This window comes from Saccopteryx leptura, chromosome 3 (genome assembly GCF_036850995.1).
Source record: "Saccopteryx leptura isolate mSacLep1 chromosome 3, mSacLep1_pri_phased_curated, whole genome shotgun sequence".
In the NCBI taxonomy this organism is placed as follows: domain Eukaryota; kingdom Metazoa; phylum Chordata; class Mammalia; order Chiroptera; family Emballonuridae; genus Saccopteryx; species Saccopteryx leptura.
The window spans coordinates 243,106,444-243,113,613 of record NC_089505.1 but is presented as its reverse complement, the minus strand read 5'-3'; positions in this window follow the sequence as shown (position 1 = coordinate 243,113,613).

The following is a 7,170-nucleotide window of genomic DNA, read 5'->3' as shown; positions in this document are numbered from 1 at the left end:
ATTGCTACCATTTCCATCTTCATTTTTAGCTGAATGTGGATTTAGTGCTGTAAATGATTTACTGGTAAAAAAAAGAAATCGGCTGGATATAATACAACGTGGAGACTTGAGACTAAAGCTAACCAAATTGGAACCTAATATAAAATCTCTGTGCAGCAAGCATCAAGCTCAAGGATCACACTAAATGAAAATAATAAATTAATATAGAAAAATCTGTATTAAAATTATTTGGAATTTAAATTTCTGTTTTTCATTATATGTTTTGAAATTTTACTTACTGTGTTTTGTTAACAATTTCATAGTGATTTCTTCCTAGAACCTATCATTTATGTTTATTAAGTGAACAAATCAATTTTTTTAATATTAAAAATTATGTATGTTCCATAGGGGGGGACATAAAAATTTTAGAAAGGTTAAGGTGGGGCATGGCACAAAAAAGGTTGGGAAACACTTCTTCTTCCCACCATTCAGATTCTAAGAAATAAGCACATCTTGATATGCAAACGTAACCAGTTCTAACCCCAGTCAGGGCAGATTCAGAAACAAACTGATAATTCTATCTCTCTGTCCCTTCTTCTCTCTAAATTCAGTAAAGCACAGAAAACAAAACTCAAAGGGGAAATAAGAGAAAGGGAGATAGACGTGACGGAGAACCTACAGACTAAACTATAAATATGACTTCAGAGACCGCACAGTCAAATGCAAAGTGTGGACCTCATTTGCATCTAATTCAAACTCTCACATATAACTTTGTAATGAGATTTAGAATATAAATAAAAACCTGCATGTCAACTGGATAGTTAGCATTAAAGAATGACATTAAGAAATAAATTCCTCTATTTTAGATATACATATAAAAATTTATAGGTAAAATGGTATGACTGGTATCTAAAATCTACTTCAAAATAATACGGAATAGGGTGACACAAGTACAGATGAAACACACAGGGATAATCCATCTCCCTAATTCTACTGCAGGAACAGGTACTACATTGGAAGCAGTTATACAGCTTTCTTGTGTCTACTGGGTCTTAAACAATCCCAACACTGAATAAAATGATTTAAGTACCAAGAGCTAGAATAAGCTGTTCATAATTACATCAGCATACAGGAAAGATCTGTGGCTTTGTGGAAGAAAATAAAGAAAGAATCTCCTTGTTTTCTCTCTTGCTGATGTACTTTCAGGCAAGAGGATTAACAGAGATCTTTGTAAAATCTCAGGAATTCACTTCCAAAAGCCAGAGAATAGGGACTCGAGGAGTTAGAAAAACTGCACAGACAAGAGGAGGAATATATGAGAACACTCACAGTAACTGCAACTGTGGGTGGTGAGTCTATTCAACTATTCAACAAAGACTTGTTAACAAGTTATTGTATATCAAACGCTTAGATTGGTGTTGGTAGATGTACTACCCATGTCATTATCTTTATGAAACAACTAATTTTTAAGTCCAGAGAGGTAGCAAAAATGACACTGTAGGTAAGAAAGAAAGCCTGACCTCTGAGTCACATAATAAATAAATTCCCAATACATTTAAATTAGGCTCTTTCTGAGGCTAATCCACAGTACAATGGGCAGTGTAGTGAGACTCTTCTCAAATGCATTCCCAACCGATTCTTTTCTTAGTTCAAACAAAAACATAATCTTAAGAACATCCATGCTGAAATCCAAATCCTGCTTCTCCAGGGCATTTTTTGGTTGCAATGATGGATGGGAGCAAAGGGTTTCTGGCATTTGGTGGGTGGGGTCATGGGTGCTAGACAGCCTGTCAACCTAAGAACTGGCTTACAAATGTGTCTCATACCTGAAGGACTCTTGAATGTCCTACTCAACATTCACAGAGGTGAAACAACTGTTTATAATTATCTAAGCCTTACAAACTAATTCCATTGCACATAGAAATATCAGGATTCTTTTGCAGTTACAACGCACACTGAATTCTCAGAAAGTAATCACTTTATTAACTAAGGGAAGAATTAACTTGGTTTTCTACAGAAATTTACTAAGAGCTGTTCACTGGCATGAAAACTGCTACCACTAAGGCAATATAACCCATCTAAATCAGTCTGCATTTCAAGTATTAGCATTCATGGTGCAAGTAACTGACTATTCCTTTATCTCTAGTATATAAGTGGTTAAACATTTACATATTGAAAGGTAAATACACATTCCTTTATAATAAATATTTAAAATCTATTTCCTGTAGTATATTTAGAGCATTACACTGATTTTTAATTAAGTATGGAAGTATATTATATTTATCTATTAATGCAGGGCGTACTACAAAGTATGTGCTATAAAAAAAGTAAATGGAGTGTAACAAGACTAAGAATCAGTTTTCTACATGGTGACTTCAGACTTATGAAAAGAAGAATTAATGTTTGCTTACCTTTTATTTTATTTTATTTTATTTTATTTTATTTTTTTCATTTTTCTGAAGCTGGAAACAGGGAGAGACAGTCAGACAGACTCCCGCATGCGCCCGACCGGGATCCACCCGGCACGCCCACCAGGGCGACGCTCTGCCCACCAGGGGGCGATGCTCTGCCCATCCTGGGCGTCGCCATATTGCGACCAGAGCCACTCTAGCGCCTGAGGCAGAGGCCACAGAGCCATCCCCAGCGCCCGGGCCATCTTTGCTCCAATGGAGCCTTGGCTGCGGGAGGGGAAGAGAGAGACAGAGAGGAAAGCGCGGCGGAGGGGTGGAGAAGCAAATGGGCGCTTCTCCTGTGTGCCCTGGCCGGGAATCGAACCCGGGTCCTCCGCACGCTAGGCCGATGCTCTACCGCTGAGCCAACCGGCCAGGGCCTGTTTGCTTACCTTTTAAAAAGGAACTTTGAAAGCAATGAAACCAGTCCAAGGCATCCTCTGTCCCACTGGAAGCGGTCTGTCCACCTGTTAATACATTGTTGTGAACAAAATCATTATTAGCCTCTCTGCATATAATGCAGACTCCTTAATCCTCATTCTTTACTTTGCATTTTGGTGCTGCGTTTATTCACCTTTCTCTAATAAACTGTACTTCCCTTCTTTCTGTTTCCCACCTTAAAAACTCATACCAGACAACAAACAGTACAAAAAGGTCTCAATAAATAAAGCATCTCTGAACCCAAAGATGACTAGACCTCCCCAATAGCCTGGTAAAACCAACACAATAATGAACACAAAGGTGCCTTTAATACATACTTATGGACTGGCATGGTTTATATTCGTTCTTTGATTTCAGAGTTCATTTCTAGTTTCAATACAACTTGTACCACCAAACCAGTCAGGAGGGAAATTCAAGTTCATAACTGAATAGAAAACCTGAAAGAAAAGGAACAGGGACCTTCCCTTAATAATGCTAGGAGTCACAGTGAACAGTAATATTTGAGCTGACTTCTGTCAGATGAGTCAGAATTAACTAAGGTTAATCCAGTCTATCTGAAGCGTAGCAAGAGTGGGTAAAAGTAGCACAAGTTGGGGCTGGCGAAGCCGACTGGACTCTAGACAGCACAAAGTCTTAAAGCCCTGGTAAAGAGTTTGTTTTCATTCTTCAAGCAATGTTTTCCAGTGATGTTTATGAATAATGTTCCAATTTCCCATTCAATCCTTTCTTACGTGAAGAATGGATTAGAAGGAAACAAGAGTAGGCAGATATCCGCACACTACTTAGTACTTAACACCAATGGATCCTGCAAGTTCAGTTTTAGGATACCGACAGAGAACAGCTGAAAGGCTCAACATGGTTTCAGGAGAGAAAATGAAGGAAACTCAATGAGGTATCAGGTGGAGGAAAGCAAGAGCTCAAGGAATAAAGCAGCGTTCTCTGCACATATGAGCCATCTCAACACTAATCATTTGAACCCACAGAAGAAGAGCTCTCAAATGAGACCCGTCACGATGCACAGTACGACCTCTGTGATTCCCATAGACAAAGCAACTAACTTTTTCAGTTAAATTTTCAGCGATACCGGTTGGTTTTTTCACTCAAACTTCACACTCAATAACCACATTTTATGCGCCAATATAACACAGTTTTCGGGATTCGAGGGGGCTCTGTTTTGGAGAAATAAGAGGTGTCTTTAACACTGGCAGACCGAAGAATGAGGAAGCAGCCTCTCTCAATTGTATCCGAGGGGCAACCGCCCGAGCCCTGCTCTTGAAAGCGTGGGAGGCTTCAGGAAGCGCCGTGAGTGGGGCAGCGCCCCCCAGGGACCGTCGGGACCAAGGATTGCTCGCGGCTGACATGGCGACAGGAGGGGTGACAGGAGGGAACGCCCCGGCCCAGGAGCTACCAGCTGGAGAGGCCGACCCCAGGGGCCAAAGACGTTACCTATCATGGGTTCTGCCCTTCTTCTTCTTGGCTGAGGACTGTCCACCAAAGACGCGTCCCTGGTGCCAGCCCCCCAGGGATCCACATCGTTGGCGGATTTCGGCCCCGAGAAACCGCCCACCCAACGCCAAAAGAACCCAGGTCGCCAGTGCAGGTGCCTGCGTGGCAATTTCCTACCGCACCTGAAACTTCCACAGCATCTCAAGAAGCTCCACCTACCGCCATCCCCCCCACCCATACACCCTTCCTTGCTAATGCTCAAGGGCCATCTCCGGGGGTGATGACATCACCATGCGGTCCTTGACTGGCATACAGGGCCCTAGTGGCTGAGGAGCCGACCTCACCTGTGGCAGGAAGCGCAGGTGGAGGAGTTCTCTCTGCACACTCCAGAGATTCGAAACTATAGCACGTGAAAAGTTAAGTCCCACTCCCCAGTTCCTGTGTGGTCCTTCTGATACATATGTTCCAAAACATACCTTCCCTCTGAGTGTATAGTGCATATAAATATCTATTTGTATAAATATGGATATCCTCTATTTTACACAAAAACTCCATACTATACATAGTCTACAATATGGCTAATAAACTTTTATTTTTTTCTCAGACAATGTCTATATATAAATACATCCATCCTTTCTCTATAATTGAGTTTATTCGGGTGACTGGGGTTGGCAAAACTATACACGGTTCAGGTGTACAACTCAATAAAACATTATCTTCACGCTGCATGGAATGGCCATAGCCCAAGTGAAGTCTCATTCCTTTCCCAATTTCTCCTTCTTGCCAACTCCTACCAAGACACCACCCATTTTGTTTTGTCATTGAATTTATTGGGGTGACATGCATTGATAAAGTCATGCAGGTTTCAAGTGTGCAGCTCAAGTACTATTAATTATGAGTATCATAATTTAGATAAGTGGTCCAATTTTGATGGTCACTTAGTTGTTTTTAGTTTTGTTTTCTTTCCTTTTTTTTTTTTTTTTACAGAGACAGAGAGAGAGTCAGAGAGAGGGATAGACAGGGACAGACAGACAGGAATGGAGAGATGAGAAGCATCAATCATTAGTTTTTCATTGAGCATTGCGACACCTTAGTTGTTCATTGATTTCTCATATGTGCCTTGACCACGGGCCTTGAGAAGACCGAGTAACTCTTCGCTTGAGCCAGGGACTTTCTCGCTTGAGCGAGGGACCTTGGGTCCAAGCTGGTGAGCTTTTTGCTCAAACCAGATGAGCCCAAGCTCAAGCTAGCGACCTCGGGGTCTCGAACCTGGGTCCTCGGCATCCCAGTCTGACGCTCTATCCACTGTGCCACCGCCTGGTCAGGCTGTTTTCCTTCTTACAGATAGACTGCAATGTGAACATCCTGAAAAAGGTAGGTAACTACATCTATATTCCTAGAAGTAGAATTTCTACAACAAAGGGTATGCAAACCTCAGTTTTTGAAAACTACTGGCTGTGTGATTTCCTTCCAAAAATACGGTGTTAACAATGACACTTCTATGGGGTTCCTGTCTCAAGACAAGTCGTAGCACATATTTACATTTTATAAAACAACAAAAAATAAGGGAAAGATAGATGGTACAAAGATGGCAGCGAATTAGGCAGACAGCCAGACACCCAGCTCTCACCACCAAACTGGAATACAAATCAATTTAGGAAAAATCAGTGTGAGAAACCAACTCTGGACTACAAGAACAGCTCTCAAAAACCAAGGAGCAGAGAAGAAGCCACAACAAACCTGGTAGAGAGCACCTGAATCTCCCCTGCTTACAGGAACGGGTGGGGAGGGGTGATGCTGAAAGCCCAGAGTGGCTCTCATTCCAGAAAAAAGAGCAAAAAGTACTGCTCACAGCCACTTGCCTGGCGACAAGGGAGCGAGGTGTGTTGAAAGGACTGGCTTATCTCCCAAATGGAAAGGAGAGAGAGAGGGACAGACTGTGAGGGGGAAAGGAATGCAGGAGACAACCTAAAAAGCTGACTCATTTGTGCTGGAGGCAGCCACAGCTGGGGGAGAAACTGATCCTTCCACAAAAAAGAAGACTGAATTGCTTCCGGATCACAGATCTCCAGACATCTCTCCAGCTCCAAACAGCGCAAAAAGACACAGCTGAAAACAAGAAATGGGGAGGAGAAGCAGTAACTCAGGTCTCCATGGAGATCTGAGATACACCTCCCCCTACTGAAGCTGAGAAAACACCCTGCCCCCAGAGAGATTAGTTGATGGAAGAGGCCTTCAGAGTCTCAGGTTACACCCATCCCATTCCTGGATACAGTTTCAAGGAAGCCCCCTGCTGAGATCAGTAAACAAGACTATCACCTGTTAAGAAAACAAACAAATCAAGACTTCAAAGCGGCCCAAATCTGAAAGTGGATTACAAATAATAGCTGATACCAACCCAAGAAGACCTAGAAATAACACAATTGAAAACTGGAGGCAGACAACACCAAGCCTAGACTTAAAAACTCTACAAACAAAACACCCAAACACAGATAATGAGAAGACAAAGAAGTGCAATCCAAATGAAACCACAAGAGAAACCTTCAGGAGATGAACTGAGTGATATGGAAATAATCAAACTTCCAGATGCGGAGTTCAAAATAATGATTGTAAGGATGCTTAGGGATCTTAGAACAACAATGGATGGTCATTATGAATATCTAAATAAAGAAATAGCAAGTATAAAAAAGGATATTGAAATATTAAAAAAGAATCAGTTGGAGATGACAAATACAATATCAGAAATGAAGACCATAATGGAAGGAATTAAAAACAGGATGGATAGAGCTGAGGATCGAATCAGCGAGTTAGAGGACAACTTCAATGAAGGCAAGAAAGCAGAGAAGAAAAAAGA